We start from the raw sequence: 20,928 nt of genomic DNA on the forward strand, positions 1-20,928 counted from the left end.
GTGGAGCGCCCCGGCACGCTCCCGCAAGATGTATGCCGCCACAAGCACGAGTATGTGCTTTGAAAAATAAATGAACAATGGCTAAAGGTCTCCTATGCAGCGCATGTGCGCTGCGTAGGCAAGACCTAAAACAATGGTGTATGTTTGTGTTGTACATGTAAAGGTGCCATATATGGCGAAAGGTATGTCCTGTGCCACAAGTACATACGGCACTGGCTCTCATTCACCCATACACATATACCCCATTCATTCACACACATATTCATACAACCCCATAGACCACGCTCTCACTGGCACACATGGCTGCCCTGTCATAGTGCCCTCAGGCACAGTACCACCAACCCCCTCCCGCCACCCTTGACATTTTTATCATGCAACTGTAACTCCTACCCTGGCATTGAACTGTTAACCTTTACATCCATAAAAACGTTAACCTACATCTATTATCATCTAACTATCCTAAATCTTAACTTTTGATTTGTTGCTTCCTCCTGTTTTAACTTTATTATCACCCCCCATTGTCTTGAATCCTCTGTGTTCACCAAGATCATCATAATGTGTAATCATAGCAACTGAAACGGCCCACCGCCTCGCACCTGCTCCAAGTGGCAACCATATACAAAATTACTGCCGCCTGCACTGCTGTGCTCAACAATGAACAGCCCATAGGTACCCAATTAGCTCCTCCCCTTAGTTGAAAGGAACCATTGCTTGAGGGGCCGGTGGGTGGGAAAAATCACTAGTTATAAGGACGGTCACCTTGTGACCTACCAAAATGGTGACTGGAATTATAAAATGGCCGCATAAATATTAGGCATGTAGCCCAACGTTGCCTAGCCCAAGCATTGCTCAATGAATCACAAATGTCGCCTGGGCTGTCCCACTGTCCCAAACTCCCAAAGGGGGAACACCTCTCTTCATTCGGCTGCTCCTCAAAAGCCCATTGGGCTAAAGGAGCAGCACAGACCACATACTCGCATATTGCTTTATTGAAGCATTGCATCAATCAAAACCCTAAGACTTTGCCTCACAAAACTAGACCTCATTATACTTTATTTCACGTAATTTCCCCTACTTCCAATCCCTAAGTCTCTTGTCCCCCCTTAACACCTTTATCTTGCAGCTGTAAATCCTACCCTGGCATTGTACTGTTAAACCTTACATCCTCAAGCACTTTAACCTACATCTATTAGCATCTAACTATCTAAGTAGTATCCTAAACCTTAACTTTTACTTTGTTTCTCCCTCCAGGCTTAACTTTATAGCCACCACCCCAATGTCCTGATTTCCCTATGTTCACAACCATCATCTTAATGTATAACCATGGCAACTAAAACTGCCCACTGCCACTCAGCAAAGGCCTACCTCCAAATTTTCTGACCTCCCCCTCAAGAACCTCCGTCACCTTTGTTCCCAGTCAATGTTCTCTTGAGCACCTCCTTAATTTGCAACAAATATAACTTTGTCCCAACTCTGGATGCTTCACACAACCAAACCTTTCCTCCCTACAAAAAACTTGCATGTCCCTATTTATTTTGCACCTGGCCTTATGTATGGCAGTGGGCTTCACCACCCCTCTCGATTGCTTCCTTGGAATGAATTCCCTCCATATGACGAAAGCTCCTGACCACTGTCTCTTAATTTCCAGCATGTCCCTCTTCATCTCTATTAACAAAGCCAGTCCTTTGCAGATACCAAATCATTTTTGCCTAGGTGCAGTACCCATAGCAGCTGATACGCAGTCACCAGAGCCCCATCAATGTGGCAAAAAACAACTCCTTGGGCAGCCCTGCTGATCGCCTGCCACCTTGCTCCCCAATGCACTGGACATACGTATCTGACTGAGAAGGTTTAGTAGTCTTGTCCCATGCGGAGAGGTGACATAGTAGACGCAACCAGGTAGTGTCCACACAGAACACTCACACTGGCTGAGCAGCTAGGAACAAGGAGAAAGGGAACATAATAACATAACATGAGAATACTACATTATCTTCTCCCTTTTATATTGAAAAACTAAATAAACCATACTAAAAAGAAAACAACTATACACAGCAATGTACAAATTAAGATAACAGTCCATAAACCCTGGGATGAAAGGTAAAACCTCATCATGAGAGGGAACACAGACCAAACAAAGGAGGAAAGAAGAATTAAAGATAGAAACACACTATCACCATCCTCCTCCTTTAATATTACACAAAAAGTAAGTAAAGAATGTACAGTTCACAGCCATAAAGTGAGCAAACACCACATGAAAGGACATGTTAACACATGTGAAAAGAGTAAAGGGAATAACGCACCCCATAACTCTACCACTATGGGTGGACAGTACCTAAGATAGTACTCCTCATGTAAGGAACCAGACCATAGAAACCGTGGGGAAAAGCCGTAACCCGACACACCACCCCTCAAGTAAGGGACACATGCTAAAATGGGACTGAGACCCATAACGTAAGCTGTGTAAATGGGACTAAAACCCAGTAAGTCATCCCTCTAGACAGGGTAGAATGACCTAAAAACCTCCCTCATGTAAGGGAAAAAGACATTTCAGATATAACAAACAACATGTGTTGTATGGAACTAACACCCATAAGGACAAGTGCATCAAGAAGACTACACAACATGACCAAAGTGCAGCACAAGGTGATTTATACACACAATACGCCCACGTGAAGCACAGGATGACTTACACACAAAACACGTGAAGTGCAGGGCGACTTACACACCAGAAAGAACAACGTGAGGCGCAGGGCGACTTACACACACAAAACTACAACACGTGAGACGCAGGGCAACTTACACACAAAACAAAAAAACATAAGGTAAAATGTGTAAGTGAGGCTAACACCCAAAAACACACACCTTATGTAGCGATGTACCGCAAAACATGTAAATGGGGCTAAACCCCATAACCCAACATAGTGTAAGGGTTAACATCATAAGTGTAATGTGACTAACAACTTGGAAATGGGACTAAAACCCACTCCGAGAATAAGAGGGAACAACCACCTAAGCTCCCGTAAGGGTACAGTGGCTTAACAAAGTGGACATGGAACTACACAAACACCAACGCACAAAACTACAACTCTACTGAAAGAGTGCGTAAGAAAGCTCTTGAAAAGAATAAAATGGGCAAAAACTACTCATAAACAATCCATGTAGGATACGTGTAGCCCGAAACAAAGAATAATGTGGATACATTTAGCCAGAGCCAAAGACTAATGTCATTAAAACATCCACCAGACCTGAAAAGCAAAAAGCAATAAATTAATGAAGAACATGGAAACCCTTCACCGGTGAGTGATCTCTCACCTGAGAAATGCCCTATGGCCACGCTCACGACAGGTTGACACATCACATGAATATTACATGTAGCAGTCCTAGAAAAACTGCCATACATTGTGGTTAAGTCTCCAAAACACTGCAGCCTTTCAGAAACGTTACACTAGTAGAAGCTGCCGCAAACAAGTTCTTTTAAAGTGTGTGCCCAAACAGGAATTCATCCTCCGCTCAAAGATGAACGAAAAGAAACATTCACAAATGTGAGTACTGTATGTTAAATGTTGGCAACACCAAATAATCCAAGAGAAGCAGAGAGGACAAACTGAAAATCTGCCACACGATTTAACGAGACAGAGTACCGTTGTGAAAACGTTCAGGAGGCACAATCAGGAGTTGTGTACAGAAACATCAAAGAGGACAAGCAACTGGAGAGAAATCGTAACGAAAACCAAACGATGAAGACTGTGCAGCAGGGGCTTGAAAAACGAGAGACCTGAAGAAATAATGCGTCAGACAATGATGGAAAAGCACCGGAATAATGCTGGCCAACTGTAGAGAGTTCCTCGAAATCCCAAGATGGCGGCACGTATTCGATGCCGAGCAGGATGGCTCACAGCACATCTGTGCGTGAAAGCGTCCAACAGCAGCGGTGCAGGTGATCGTGTTGAGTCAGCTGCGTAATCTGCCTGCACGTGAATCTGAATGACGGTAAGACCGCGCGCTGAAGACAACGCGTTCACCCTTTTTAAGCACACGGTCTTACCATGGGTTCAAATCCCCTCTTCGTCGCCAAAATGTAGTAGTCCTGTCCCATGCATAGAGGTGACATAGTAGACACAGCCAAGTTGTGTCTTTTAAGGTTATTTATTAAATCCATAAGATGTATGGTAACAGCCCCACCAGGAGCAGCCTGCTAGTTGCTCAGCAATCTTCCAACTGACAACACTCAGACCAGGCACCCAAGTATTCCACTCATGTCAATCACACCAACCTTCCACAGAGAACACTCACACTGGCTGAGCCTCTAGGACCAAGGTGAAAGGGAACATAATAACATAACATGAGGATACCACAGAAGGCTTATAGCAAACGTCCCTATTGCCCTCTGTTCTGTTTTAGATTGATGAATGTACAACTCAATCATGTCCCTCATACCTCCCACGTCTGCCCAATCTAAACTGGGAACCACTTTCCACCCCAGTAATTCAATGACCCTGAAGGCCCTGAAAAACATCCATGACTTAAGAGTGGAAAACAAAACAAAACTATCTCCTCTTGTTCCTGCACAACAATAGCAGTGCACCCAAAATCTGGCCTGGCAAATGCCTTGATATTGGCCTCCTCACATGTGGCTGGTGACCCCTTTCCCTTGCCCACCCCTCTAGCATCCTCCGACTCAGCTACCCGGCCAATGGTGTTTAGCCGTAGAATAGCTTGCCCATGAAGACGATTCCAGCTAGTTTCCCCACTATCGTTACCTTAGACAAACCTTTTTGAACCAATGTGATATGAACTGTACTACGTGTTCTTCCCTACTCCACAGCTCTGACCCCCATTTAGCCCCACTACTATAAACTCTTGCCATGCCTGCAAATACGATTTCCTGGTGGATTCTGCCAATGCCCTGCCACCAACTTAAGCATTGTCTCTCCCTTATGTTTCACATGTCTGCCGGCACAGGTGTTCTGTCCCTGTCTGCCTTCAGGACTAGCCCATGGAACGTCTCCCACTGTGAATGAGACAAAGCATCTGCATTGTCATTGTCCACCACAGGCACATGCTTCACCTTAAAGGCTACATCATGTTTCGAACAAACCATCACAAAGATGAACAGCAGCTGAAGGACCTTCTTATCTCTTGCGGACTGCCTGTTTACCGCATGTACCACTGCCATTTTGTCTACTCAGAATAACACCCTTTTGTGAGCCAGTTCCTGCCCCAAAGAGCCACCGCCACCACTAAGGTACATTTTTTAAAGAAAATAAATACTTCTGCCCCCAGGCATCCATGCCGCAGGCCACTCCTCCGCACACCAACTGCCCTCCCAATATACGCCGAAACCAAAGCCCCCAGAAGCGGCAGAATATATCTGCACATCCCAGTCGCATTCCTTTTGAGTTATTGTTGGAATGCCATTGAAATGAAACTTACGCCACATGAGCAAATCTTCTCTTGTACCTGCAGACAACCGTATGTGGGGATGCGGCAATGACAGCTCAGCTAAGGACATGGCCAAACGCCTAGAGAAAGTCGTACCCGTCCTGACTACTCTGCATGCAAAATTCAAATGGGCTAGCTAGACCTGCACTTCTCTGGCAGTCACCTTGGGATTTTTCAACATTGTGTCTAGAAACAGCTGTATTGGTATCCTTTTGTCAATGGGGAGGTGTGCCTCCATGGACATTGAGTCCAATTCGATGCCCAAAAATGAGAGGACCGTTGCGGGCCCCATTGTTTTTTTGGGCATCAGCATCACCCCAATGTCACCCATGAGCTCTTGAAAATTTGCCAACTGTTGTTGACAGTCCACTGAACCGGATTGAAAAAAATAAATTGCAAGATAGTGCGTCACAGTCCTCCTCCCCGTGTGTGACATGAAAACCTGTGGTAGAAAGGAACTGAACTTCTCAAACAGTGCACAAGAGATAGCAAAGCCCATGGGAAATGTCTTGGTGATGTACCATTAGCCTTCAAATTGTATGCTCAGCAACTGGAACTCCTCTTGATGGACGGGCAGCAGCCAGAAAGCTGACATAATGTCGCACTATGCCATGAGTGCACCATTTCCGATCTGTTCCACCAAGCCCATTGCCACATCCAATGAGGAATATGATACCAATGTCACCTCCCCTGTAATATAATCATTGACTGAGCTCCCTTGTGGCCATGACAAGTGTTGTATAAGCCAAAATAGTCCGTTTTCTGGCACTACCCCAATGGGTGATACGATCAAATTGGGCATAGGCCACGTTCCAAATGACCCAGCCATTCTGCCCTCCTGAACCTCCTTCTGTAGCTTTGCCCACACCATTTGTTTATGTGACCCTGCAGATTTTAATTTATCAGTCCTTCTTGCAGCTCTGGGGCCCTTTTACCATAGCCGAAACCTTTCCCGAAAACCATCGCTCAACAACTTTGCAGCCCCTTTGTCATGGTAACATGCCAACCAACCTCCCAGACATTCGCCATCAACCTTTGCCCATATTCCCATGTGACTCGCGACCTCCCCTGTTTTCTGCCACCTGATTACCTTGCTGTCTGCTGGATAGCCCTTGGTGTTGATTCCATTGCACTGCTGTGTGCCCTGTCCACTACCTCCTGCTCCCATAGCACTGCATGAGGAGGTGTCTACCAGCAGACTTCGAACATTCGTGCCAGAACTTACAGCTCTCTCTCTCGTTCATAAGCTCTTGTTAAAATCCCATGTCTCAGGTGTTTCATCCTGTGTCTTGGCCACTGCCCCCACCACCCCTGGGTGGGACTGGGCTGAAAGGGCCGATCTACTACTCGCGGTAAATGTTGTTTTATCAAACTTTACAGAACCCATTGTCTGTTTATATGTCAATGTCAGCCCCCCCCCCCATTTAGCCTTGGGATCCCATGCTAGGCATGCCCAAACCTCCTCGTCATAATGTGCCCAAGCGTACCCCCTATGTGATATGTGTCCTACGTATCACATTCATATATTTGAATAGTGAAATGCACAGTTCTGGGTATTTTACGCAACATACACTCACGAAAATCAAAAATGCCGCCATCCAGTTCTCACTTGTCGTAGGCCTTTTTGACAACTCAAATTCTTCCTCTTTGGACCCCTCTTTCTCCCTAAGTTCCCAATAGAGAAGCTTCAGCATTCCGCCCATGTTCCCCAGTGCTCCTCTGGTGACACGGGCAACAAAAAGTGCGACGTTGGATGATGAGCTCCGACTAGTATAACTGGCCCCGGTCGCATTTCAGAAATCAAACCCGGGTTACTACATATCTACACAAGCAAGCAGACTGGTACACTTCTTCCCCCCGACTCCCTTTAAGCATGTGGCTTGTTGGGCCCGCGGTTGGGGAAATGTTGAGACTGTGGCGTCCAAAAAGGATAACATCAACACAAGATGAGGGGGAGAGGTCTGTGCTCCTAATCCTCCTGTGGCTCACTTGACCTGACCCCTGGAGCTGCTCGAATCTGGTGGGAGCGTAAAGCACTGTCCTTAATGTCTGCTGACCAAGGGGCTACATTATGTTTGGGACCTCACTGTTACTCTATGACCATATGTTCGTTTGCTCAGCCTGTGTCAACACTTGGCTACAAATTTATTCTATGCCTACATGTTACTCTATGCCTATATGCTTTTATGCTCATTTTATGCCAACCTCATTTGTAAATTGTGCAACTGCTATGATCCACTGCATGCCTCTTGTGTTCATGATTCATTCACTGTTTCCTAAGTGACACAACCTACTAATACGTCCGCAAATCTATACAGCCCACATTTCCTAATGTCCATAGTTTATTTCTTATTTACTCTGGTGCATTTTATCTGAGTTTACTGCATGTAACCTTACCTACTACAGATGTGACTCATGTAACTGTGACTGTTCACCATATACTCCTTGTGTATACCGGGGCAATGTATTTGTGTCTAGATGCGCTTTGCACATTCCACGCTCACCCTATATATAAATCATGCAGCTGCTACTGTGTATCGTATACCTCCTGTGTACAATGTTGCATACACTGTTTCCTAAGTCGACACACCTTAGGATAACTACCTCAGAACCATACTGATTACATCTCCGACTGTCCACCGTTTACGTCCTATATACTCTATTGTAATGTATCTGTGTGCACTCCATATAACTACATTTACTCCATACGTAACTCCTGCTACTGCTACTTTACACTTCCTGTGTATACAGTTGGCCTTACATTTTCTCCACAGGTAACTTGTGCAACTGCTGCTGTTTACCGTTTACTTCTCATGTGTACTGTGGCTATGTATTGTGCCTACTACATATATTAGTATTTAACCGATATGCAACTCATGTAACTGTTACTTTTGCCATCTAGAGCGTAAAGCGTTCTGATACTGTCAGGTCGAGTTTGCGCTATACAAAACTCTATAAATAAAATAAATAAATCTCTAAATACCCCCCTTTCCATATCTTCTCCTTGGTTGCCAACATTAAATGAGCACCAAGAGGGTTATTAACCCCCATATATGCAATTTCTTACTTTTTAGTTCCTAGCTTTCATTCATTCCTGGGTCTTTCGCCCCTGACTTTCCTGTCCCTCCTTTTCTCTGCGGCATGCCATTTTCCTCTTTTGCCCCTGTTGCTGGAGTCCCTTGTTGCTGTGCCTGTCCCACTAGCTCGTTCACCAGCACATGGCCGACATCTTCTCCTCTGTTTGCACCTCTGTACTTACCTCAGAATCTCTGACGTAACAAACCTCTTCTTATACGTATGTCATCGCTACCCATGCCCAGCGCATTCACCCCTATGGACACTTTGCATGTGTGCACTGTATTTTGCCCAGTGCCTCCATCACCATTACCTGTCATCAAGGTCAGCCTTTGCTCTGGATCCAGCCGCCCAACCAGTTGTGAAGGGGCGCCGCCAACTGCTGCCTTCCGATGTGTTCTCCATTTGCCATGACACTGCTGAAAAACACTAGAAACAACTACATTATCTGAAACCACAGCACTGCTTGCCCAATACCTGCTTTCTTCGTGCACCTCATCTTCCATCACCTCACCTTCTTCCAAACTCATTTCATTGTAGTCCAACTGTGCCTGATCATCTCCATCATCCCACAGTCAAATGGGTGCCCTGCCCTGTGCATCTGGAACGCTGTCTGCAATCCATGAGAAACTTACTGCACTATCTCAGGGAGGCCAGGGTGCCGTATTACGCTCTCCTGCCCACGCTCCCACCTATAGACGCTTGATGCCATCGTCCACTGTCCCAGGGGTTGCTTTGAGCCGTCCCAGTTGAAGCACTACTGAGGCCAACCAAGACCTTCCTGTGGCAGTGTTGTAGCCATCCCACGTTGGCATCCGGCTGGCCGCCCGTGACCCTGACATCTATACCCCTCGGGGTCTGTGAGCCGCATAGGACTCTCCTAAGTCTGCATGACCTCTGTGACACTGCTTCTGGAAAATAAAAGGGTGATCCGGCGTGTTGATGTTAATGGCCTGACTACCTGCTCTTCATCCTGTTTTGGCACCCAATATTAACTCCCCCTACTTACATTACTCTGTCTCCCTCATACACCTCACATGCCCTCCTGCCACTCTGCCGCAGAGAGCACCTCCGCCCCACTCCTCACACTGAGTGACCCACCTCGCCTCGCTGGCACCACCCCTTGTTCTGCACCTAGTCGCATGTAAGTACTAGCCGGAGGCCTCACACCAAAACTCTGCCTCCCCCCTCCTCAAACAACACTCCCAGTCTTCTTCTTCCTGTCCTTCCTCATCGCTCCACTCCAGTGCTGCCACTAACAACCCTGGAACTGGGTTCCCCACGTGGCCTCGAGCATCTGCCTCTATCTTTCTTGAGGTGCCACTCCTGGTTGAAAATGTGAGACGGTGGAGCCTGTTGGACCCACCCACCCTTCTCATACCAAATGGATTTCAGTACTCTGGGGGCCCTCTCCAACCTAGCCCCTGTCGATAGCGACACTGGGACCCATCTCATTGCCTCCCTACCCTTGTCGGCCCCTATAATCCCTTTCCCCTGATCTCCATTGCCCTCATTCCTCAGCCCACCACTGGCAGTTTTCTCTCCTTGCCCGCAGGGCCCAAAGCCCACATTGGCTGTCTTCTGCCCTTTGGCAGAGAGCCTTCTTTCACTCCCCTGCTCCTGTATACTCCCCTTTCTATCCCCTCCCACCCAACACTCCTCCACCCGCCTCTCAGTGGGGCCTGATGCTGCCTCCTGTGCCCCTTTACCAAGTCCCACGTACTCGGTGTTCGCTGGGCTAACCGGCTGCATCTGGGCATGGCCGTTTCTAGGTGTGTTGCCACCCTAGGCAAGAATTGAAAAATGCCGCCCCCTACCTTTTACTACCATCACTCTCTCCCCTGTGATCCAGGCTAGAAGAATTAATTGACAGGTGAGGCTCGTGAGTGTCAAGGGACATCACTCCGGTTCTATGCATGCTGATAAGCAGGCGACGCAGCCCAGATATAGTGTACCAAATTCACCCACAATAACTGGAATGCACTTTATTTTATTGAATGGGCAATCATTGAACTACAATCCAATCCAAAAATTCTTTATTTCGGCCATGTAGACCATAAAAGAGGCAGTAAAAATACAATACATACATTTAAAATACAGTAATTAAATACAGTATAAAAAGGTCTCTTCTCGTCCAGCGAGGAAGCGGAAGTGCAAGACAATACCATGATTCAATGGGCTTTTTTCTTTCTAATTGTCCATACTGCCATTAAAAAATTGGATATGGCAAACACAATGTGACCCAGAGTGCTAGTTTTCATTACTCTGTAAGCCTGTGTGTACTTCCTGAACCCCAGGTTACTACAGAGCGGCGCTATCCAGTATTTCCTGGGTCTGTGATAGGCAGGGCAAACGAACATAATGTGGATGTCATCTTCCTCGTGGGTACTGCAACATGGACATAGTTTCTCACCCCCTTTAGACCATTTGCAAATAAAAGTTTTGGTAGGGAGTGTCCCTAGCCTCCATTGCACAAACAATTTCCTCGCCCGTACAGGAAAAATAAAATCCATAAAAGGTTCAAAGACATAAGAATTTTTGGATTCCAAAAATCGCACAGTGAGGGTGCCGCTGTTTTGGACATTCAACATGAGTGAGAGGCTCCTGTCCTTATAGATTTGGGTCAAGGCTTTGCGTGTGATCCTTTGGCAACCTCGAGCAGGATCGTCCCATAGCTCTAACAAGTTCATACTGAGCAGTTCATTCTTTACGAAGGCGAGCCAGGGGATTTTACTGTTACGGTTCAGGCTCATGACATGAATAAGGTCCTCTCTGTAGTGGTGTAATTCATTGGTGGACCATAGCCGGTGCCAGAACTTCACTGGCTTCGACACCAGCTCTTCCGCAATAGGGGGAAGACCCATGTCTAATCTCAGTGGCAAGAGTGGCGTGCCTTGCGGAAGACCTAATAGGCGCCTTAAAAAGCTGTTTTCCACTCCTGCCAGATCTTTACCTGCCTTATACCCCCATAGCTCACTGCCATACAGGGCTGCTGCCTTGGCTTGAGTCCTATATGTTTCTAGGGCCGGGCTTAAGGGCTTACAGGTGGAGGTGTTTGCCACCTTCAAAATTGCACCCGATAGCTGAGACAGTTTAACCCTAGATCTAGCTATCTGGCGGTCCCACAATAGATTTTCCTGAAGTGTTACCCCCAGATATATAAAGGTAGAGACCCTCTCAAGGCTAACAGTACCCAAGGTGGGATTAGGTCTGGCTTTGTTAGGAGGATTAAAGATCATGAACTTGGTCTTCTCTATGTTCACCTCCAGCCCGTGCTGTTGACAGAAGAGACCAAATCCGTTCAGGATCCTCTGAATCCCCATAGGGGATTTGGAAAGCAGGAGGGTATCATCAGCAAACATGATTGCCGGGACCCTCCTGCCTGCCAAAATTGGGGCATCATTGTCCTTAACGTTATCTAGATGTAGTATAACGCTATTAATTAAGCGACAGAACAGGGTCGGTGCCAGGACACAGCCCTGCCTGACCCCTCGACGGACAGGAAACCTGGACGAAAGCTTGCCATCCCTCCCACACCTCACCTGCGCATAGTTGTTCTCATGCAGCCTGATTATGATGATAAGCAGCTGAGGGGGTACTCCTAACTTTTCCAGGACCTCCCACAATTTCCTGCGCGGGACTAGGTCAAAGGCTGACCTCAGATCCACGAAGACCATGTACAGCCTTCCCCCCTCTAGCCTCACCGTCTTCCAGTAAAGGAGGACGAGGCGGAAAATCTGGTCCATGGTCGACGTGTTTTTCCTGAAGCCAGCCTGCAGGGGGCTCATGATATCGTTGTCCTCCACCCAATCTAGCAGATGGTTAAGTATGAGGCGCGCAAAAAGCTTTTGGGGTACATCTATCAGGCTGATCGGCCTGTAGTTGGCCGGGAGCAGAGGAGACCCTTTCTTATAAATCGGCACTATCTCTGCCCCCAGCCAAGAGCCGGGGACCGCCATACCTCCTAAGATGGCGTTGAAAAGAATACGGAGGTACGGACCCCAGATGTCAGGATGGTGCCTAAAAAGATCCCCCGGTAGCTTATCCAGCCCCGGGGCCTTTCCCAGCGCTAAGCGCTCCAGAGCAGACACTACCTCACCTAAGGAGAATTCCAGGGCCATATCCGATGTACTAGTAGGCTCTGTCACCACTCCGTCAGGCCATAGAGTGGTATCTTGGTAGAGTGCCCCAAAGTGGGCCACCCAGACAGAGGGGGCGATGTTAGGTTCGACTGCTGATTTAAGTTCCCCCGTCCCATTGTTTACCAGGGCCCAGAATTTCCTGGAATCTTTAGCTTTCAAGGCTTCAGTCAAGTCATGCCAGTGATTCCAATCCCACTCTGCCCTTGCATTGGCCATTGCTGCTTTGTACTCCCTCCTGAGGTCTCGAACCTTACCCTTATTGGAGCCCTCCTTGATGGTTGCAATTAGCTCAGATTTAATTTCCCTACAGGAGGAGGTGTACCAAGTGGGGGTACGAGTCTTTTTCCTTCGGATTTGTACCACTGGATGGAAAACCTCAGCGAGATCCCTCACTAGTCCCTGGTGAGTGCTGGCTAGTCTCTCATTATAGTCCAAGGGTCTTGGTTCATTTATGAGGGCATCCACTTCCTTAAGCCTGGGGAGTGCCAGGCCTTATAGCTTATTTATGGCATCTTGTGTGTTAAGCATCTTTCCCCATTTAACACGACGCCTGTTTGTGGATAAAAGCATAACCCCCTGGTCCTCTCCGTAGGCATTAATGGACGAGCCCACTGGGGGCAGGGGATACTGGATCTCCAGACGGAGAGCATTGTGGTCGCTATCCGACCTTGGTAACACCCTAAAGTCAAGGACTTTTGGCCACAATGTAATATCTATTAATATATAGTCCAGCCTTGACTCATGGCCCTTTCTGTTGAAAGTGCACAATGAGGGGGTATCGGAGGGGGTACGACCATTGCATGCTCTCAGTGCAAAGTTCAGGGTAAGGGACATGAGTTGTACTGCCAGCGGGGACCAGACTTTAGGGTGGGGCGAGGACGAGGGTGGGACCCCCCAATAATCATCCTCAGCAGTGAGGGCACCCTCCTTTAGTCCTTCTAGGGATTCGAAGTGACAATTAAAGTCCCCTCCCATCACTATATTGTGGTCGCCTGACAATTGACCTAGAAAGCAGGACAGTTCTTTTAGGGTGGGGGATTCATTTGGCGCGGCAACTGGTCGCGAGTATACATTCACAATTGCCCACGATTTTTTACCAGGCCATGTGAGCAACACACACTGGATGTCCTGCGAAAATGTGTCCATTTTTTCCGCCTGGCACCCAATATGACTCGCTATCCAGATCGCCAGGCCTCCCGACGGCCTCCCCCTCCCGCTCCATTTTGCTGGGATTTCAAAAATTTCGAACCCCCTGCTAGTCTGTGGTTCCCTCGCCCATGTCTCCTGGAAAAGGAGAATGTCGCTATCACTTAACAGGAGATCCCAATCCGGTGTGCCTTCCTTGTTTGTGATCCCTGCCACATTCCAGGAGAGAATTGTCAACCCTGGACCTTCTGGTAGAGATCCTGGCCCTCCAGAGGGAAGTAGTGCGATGGCTATGGGGGGATCAGGGTCTTGCGGGCCATTTATAATAGCCGGAGTGATGGATGATACATCCACCTCCGCTGATTGCAAGCTGTGACCAATCGAGATATTAAGGAGTGACCCATCTTGTCCCGGGATGCCTTCCTGGGTAACCCTTTGTTCTTTAGCGGTTTCCTGTACCCTATTATCAGTTGCAGGAACAACTCTCACTTCCCCTCTTCCTAGACCCCCGCACACAGTACTTTCTGGACTCCGTTGGATGTCCCCCTTTTGTGGTCAGTCCACCTGATCAAGACAGGAACATCTATTATGGTGGATAAAGTTGCCAGGAACGGGAGGGGAGGTGCATGATGTTTGGGCCTATATCGTGAGCCATCTACAGCGAAGACCACTCTAGTCCACCCCTGATCCCTCCCCACCTCAGAATTACAAACATTTGGGTAGAAATGTGAGAGAGACACTAGTTCAATGGTGGACTTATCAGGCCTTACAAGCCAGTTACAAATATAGGGGGCAACCTGTGGGCTTTTAAAACTAACAATAATGCAATCCCCCGCCCTGTTCTTTGGGGTGAAACCAATCCATGGAATCCTCCTAACCATCAGCACCTCGCCTTTTAAGTTCGGAGGGAGGGGCCTGTTGGTGTTGAGCCAGCTTATTACCTTGTTGCGTAGTGAGTCCTGCGGCTCCCTTGCATCACCGGTGAGCTCTGGCACTCCCACCATGATCGCCGTGTAAGGTATTGCCTCGGGGGGCAAATTGACCACCCTGCGCCTAGCATTAGGGCTAGTAGGGTGGCCGATGCGACCGTTGGCAGAGTTCTCTTCTCTCGTTTGTTGGGAGGGTGCAGGTTGCTTAGATCTTCTAGGAGCAGGAACAGGGGGCCTTGACGTTTGGGATGACAGTGGGAGCATTTGTGGAGCAGAAGCACTGTTGTTACTATGCAAGTCTCCTGACTGGGCTGGTACCACGTTTGAGACCTGGGAAGTTGTTGCTGGGGTCGGAAGTCTATTCCCAGTAGTCTCCCGGGGGCCTCTTTGAGCATTTGAACCCGGACCAAGACTGTTTCTTTTATGAGTATTTTCTAAGGCCATCAATCTAGCCTCTATGGCGTCCAGTTTTGCAGACAGAGGGTTCAGCAAGTTCTTAATAATGTCCGTAAGTGAGCTAATGAACATGTCTGAGTTATTTGACGGTCCCCCACCAAATATAAAAGGGCCTGGATACACTGGTAAGGCCATAGCTGTTGAAGGGCCTGGGTCGTCCGTCCTGATTTCTGGGGAAATGACCTCAGGCAAGGCCGAAATGTCTGTGCTAACGTCCAGGTTTTGCCTGGTTGTGTCAACTTTGGCCCTCTTTGCCCCTTTTAGTTTCCTTGACCTTTTCCTCTTTGGTGGTTGTTCCACTCTGCTACTTACAGGATCTGTTGGAACAACAGCCTGGCCCACATGCTGCGGCTCAATTTCCGTACAATCCGCATTGGGGGAGGGAACCACGACCCCTGAGGGGTGTGGTGAGTCTCTATCCCTCTGGTGGTTTGACGGGGTCCTTAGTTGTTGCAGGACAGACTCAATAGTCTGGTCAATACTGTCCATGAGTGACAGGTGGGTGGCGTCCAACAGTAATGGCGTACTAGCATCAATTGAGGAATCCGTGGAGTCCAACGACAAATTTTCAGAGCCCATCTCGGGGTGAGTGTCCAGCACTGGATGGCCTTTATTGGCCAGTGCACTGGCCTTAGAGAAAAAAATGTCCAGTGTGCTAGAACACTGTTGTGCAGCTTTACTCCTGGATACCCTGGTTGCCATGTTACAATTGGACACACTGCAGTCTTAAGAAACACGGCGTCAGAGGGGTGGCCCGGTCCGGTCTCTACCGGCCTCTAACGGCCTAAAACGGCCCGCCCTTTGCCCGGGCTTAGCCCGGCGGTCGCCCGCGCGCGTCCCGCGTTGCGCGTGTGTGGGGTTGAAGGTATAGACGATTGGGGCTAAGAGGCGCGGTCAGCCGGGAAGAGTCCCAGGTGCGGCGTCTCAGCAGCCGCTGGGATACCTGGGACTCGCAGTCCCGCTGCGCCGATGGAAAGCGTCCAAGTCCCTCTTCTGGTCACACGAACTCCCCAGTGGAGTCTCCTGGTGAAGCAAGCAATCCGCTGTCACTCCAAGCCTTCGAGCGGCACCCGTTGAACTACAAATACAGGGGCCTATAATGTGGGTGCGTGTTCATGCAGGGCACAGATGTGTGTTTGTTTTTAAGTGAATTTATTGTGACTTTTAAGCTGGGGATAAGGGTTGGAGTCTAGCAGGAGGCTCAATCATCCTGTGATTCTGGGAAATTACATAATCTCCCCGAGTCTAGAAAAGAACAAAAACTAATGTGTCTGTCTGTAATTCTGTAATGCAACGGTTTCTCCTGTAAAGTGCACTGATACCTTCCGGTCGAGTTCGCGGTATATAAACTGCAAAACAAAAAAAGTACAAACACTTAACTCGGAATTTCTCGGAAGATGTGCAGCAAGCAGCATAACTAGAATGACAGGCAGTCACCTCCAGCTGTTATCAAGTGGTGCTCTCTGCAGCACATGTTCTAACCCTGAAAATAACCAGAGTTTACTGTATGCACTTTAAAAAGTGCCTCGCATAAACTGGAAGACATCAGTGCCCTGCGGGAACGCACGCCTTCATGACACCACCCCAGATCTCATCTATGGGTTTAGAATTTCTGGTTGTCATCTCACGTAGTTCTGTTTATATTTCACTTGAACCTGTTTCCTATACATGAATCTCTCCTGCGCAATCAGCATGCACAATGCCATAGTTTACTGGGCCTCGCCAAAGACTGTAAACAGATTAAAAAAAAGCCTATTTTGCTGATGTGTAACGCATTACATTTCTAGTCTACACTAACGTCTCGTAATCTTCCACTTCGGCATGTTTGTACTTCTGACAGTGTCCCATTGTAGCATCAGGCAAAGTAGCCTGTTGGTTAATGTAAAACTTGTCTTTGCTCCCGAATTTGAAGGAAACGCTTCCTTCGGTGTGACTTAGTCTGAAATCTAGCCCGTAGGACTCCCAGCTGCGACAGAGGGCCTACGTGCTCCGAAAGAAAGGGCTTATCTTGGAATACAAAATCTCGCCACCTGTAAGCAGTGTACAAAATGTTCTTAAATCATAGACAAAACTTTCCATTGTACACAACAAAACAGCAACCAGTATATCCATATAACCATACTACTCGGAAAATCAGTAAGTACATCTAAATTGAACTTTCAATAGTTATCAAACCTCGTGTCTTTTCTCGCTCATGAGCACATGATTTTTAGTACAGTTCTTACCTGCATATAAAAGAGAAAACTTATTTTTAAAAGGCACACAAATGACCGTGCAGCGTTTTTGTGCCTGCGTTATGTTTTTCAGAAGCGCTTTCTCTACCGAGCACAGGCTACACGCGTGGTTGGTTACAAATGAACCACCTTGTGAAATGTTGGATAGAGTCAGCACAAACTCATGTTTTTTGCCGCCCTCCTCCTTTTGCCGCCCTAGGCGGCTGCCTAGTCCTGCCTAATGGTAGAAACGGCCCTGCATGATCTGGGCCAAGTCCCATCCCGGCTATAAATTCGAGTGCAGGCCGCTGCGCTGGGCCTCTCCCATCGCGTGAGCCTAGTGTACCCCTCGGGCCGCTCTCCTCCCTACTGAGTAGCCTTGGAGCTTACCTGCTGTCTCCCCTCAGTATTTCGGCCACAATGCGAACGAGAGCAGACTAGAACCACCACCTCCACTCTGCTAGACGCATGACTTGCCGGGTGTGCCACAACACGAGCGCCCAGTGTGAGTAAATCCATGCGCCCATGCCTCTGCGAGTTGGCGCATGGCTTCTTGCACACGAAAATCCTCCATCGTTTGTCCTACTGATAACCTGACTAGCTAACAATCACTGTGTCACCTACCAAAATGGTGACTGTAATTATAAAATGGCCGCATATATATTAGGTATGTAGCCCAAGCATAGCCCAATGAAGCCCAAATGTCGCCTAGGATGGCCCATTGTCCCAAATTACCCAGGGGGCACGCCTCTCTTCATCGACTGCCCCGGTGCCCCCCAATGTCCATTGGACCAACAGCATGTTAAAAAATGAATGAATGTGTTTACTAAATGTCGCTTGGCTTCATCAACATTAGCTCTTTGGCAATCAACTGCTTTAGCTCAGTCTAAACTATTCAGCCGGGCCTAAAACAAGTGACACACAGAATATGTGGAATGTAATGCACCAACCTGTGAATCTATCAGTATTCTTTAAATGCACACTGTCCAAGCGTGAAATACATATTAAATATAGGACCGTATCTCTAAGAGAACATACAAGCAGGTGAAGCTGATTCATTTTTAAATCACTGCAGGACTATTCACTAATTATGTTCTTCATTGACACCCTGAGATTGATAAATGAGGTATTCGTGTTCTCGTGTGCAGCCAAGAGCAGGGAAAAAGGGTGAAAGTGATTCTGCTTCCAAACAGCACATCCCAGACTTGTATTACTTGAGGGTTTTTATGCCTTTTAAAGCCGCCAGAGGCCAAAAGGGCCCGAGGCTGTCAGGCGACTGTGCCTTAAAATTAGAAGATATTTTACAAAGTACAAGAGTTTTCGCTAGGATCTCAAGCCAAAACATATTAAATGGTGTGCCGGCTGCCATCTTTGCTAAATCCATCTCCTCTCGAATCACTGTATTACAACCAAACAGGATTTGTTCCACTTCAATTTGTCATGATTGGACAAGCCCTCAAAGTTGGCAGCAACATATATTAAAGGTTTCTCAGGGATTGGCGCCAGCGAGGCAATTACCTTCCGCTTGGAAATGCGTGTGGAAATGCAGCTCCCATTATCATGACATAACTCAAGCTTTTTGAAAGAGGCCTATTAAAGCAGCAGCCCGACACCAGATGATTTTTAGCTCGCGAGCTGGCAGCCGGTCTCGAGCGGGCGGCGCGCGCCACTGCCAGCTCTTTTTCTCCCCCATTTCATTTCAGGGCCTTAGCGCGGTCTCTGCCTCCTCCAGGATGAACTGTGATCTGATGGGGCACGAGCATACACGCTTCCTGAGAGAAACTTTACATTTGTATAAAAAAAACAGGGTATATCCAGTTGCACCATTTTTGCTGCTTGAATAGAGCAAATATATGTTCCACTTCTGCAAACATGGCACAGACTGATTTAAAATTATTTTCTTCAGTGTTTAGACATAAAACTAAGGAAAAGCATAATCTGGTATTTTCCGCTGTCAAGGGTCCCATAATTTAGGACAATCCAGTTGTTAGGTCTAAACCTTGGAAAATGATTTCTTGGGGACTTTCTGAATGCTTCCCTGTGAATGCGTTGCACCCATTGGTTTAGTGGTTTGTAACATTTGCTTGCTTTACATTTTCTGTGTTTATTTGTTTTAGGCTGTCCAGCACATCTTTGTCTCTGCCATGGAGTATAGCCTGTTTACCACCTCTCTCACCTGCTCACTGTATTCTTTCACAAGAGCTCGCTTTCTGTAAACAGACCTGTAAATGTTGTTCTTATCTTGTCACATTTGCTGCACATTCAAAGACAGAGGTCAAATGTCAGGCCCTCTCTTCCAAGGAGCTCAGTGTTTACTTTCCTCTCTCTGACTTCAAAGTGAGAGCATGTATGCAACAATCTTGCTGGGTGGGAAAGGAACGTTTTTTTTCCTTAGCACACAACAACATTTAAATGTCTATAAATTAACTGTGCAAATATTTCAGGATATACTAGAATTAAAAAGCAGAATTTAATCACTTTTTTTGTAATTCAGAAGTGATGTGGAAGAACAAATTTAAGTAAGATCGAAACAAATGGTTACACTAGGTGATGCCATTTCCACACATTATCGTTTGTGCGCTGTACAGTTTTATTAGTAAAACTGAACATGCAAATGTAGTGCTCATTTCAATTGAAAATGTGTTGCCTGTACTTGCAGTGTGCTGTCACACCATGCACACTCCACTTTACGCCACTCCAGTCTACACCACTCCACTCTACTCTACGCTCTTCCACTCTTCAATACTACACTACATTTACGACACTACACTCTACAACACTCCACGACACTCCACTTCACTCTATGGTACTTCACTCTACGCCATCCGATGCCATTTCACTTTAGGCCACTCTACACCAGTTTACGCCAATCCACTCTACGCCATTTCACTCTAGGACAGTCCACTGCATGGCACTCCTCTATATGACACTCTATGCCGCTCCACTATACATCAGTCCACGCCACTGTACTCCACGCTGCGCCACTCCCCTCTATGACACTTTACTCCACTCTGCTACGCCACTCCATAAATCTCTATGATACTGCAATCCACACCATTCTACTCTACTCTACAATACTTTAATATACTGTACACTCACCACTCTGACACTCCACTCACCTTCACTTTGTGACCCTCTACACCAGTCTACTCCACTCCATGCCACTTCATTCTAGGCCAATCTACAACTTGACTCCATTCCACACCACTCTACTTCACAACAGTCTACACCACTCCACCCCACTTTACTCCACACTATACTGCAACTCCACGAAACTTTATTCCATTCTATGCCATTGCAACCTACGCCTCTCCACTCTACTCTGACACTACTGCTCTCTGCACCCCTCCACGTTATGCCCCTCTACTCCCTCCACTCTACACTCCAGTCCACTCTACAACACTCTATGCCGCTCCACGACAATCTACTCCACTCTACTCCACACCACTCCACTGTACGCCACTCTATGCCGCTCCACTCTTGAACACTCTATACCACTCCACTCTTTGACACTCTACTCCACTC

This window comes from Lissotriton vulgaris, chromosome 4_1 (assembly GCF_964263255.1).
Source record: "Lissotriton vulgaris chromosome 4_1, aLisVul1.2, whole genome shotgun sequence".
Lineage (NCBI taxonomy): Eukaryota > Metazoa > Chordata > Amphibia > Caudata > Salamandridae > Lissotriton > Lissotriton vulgaris.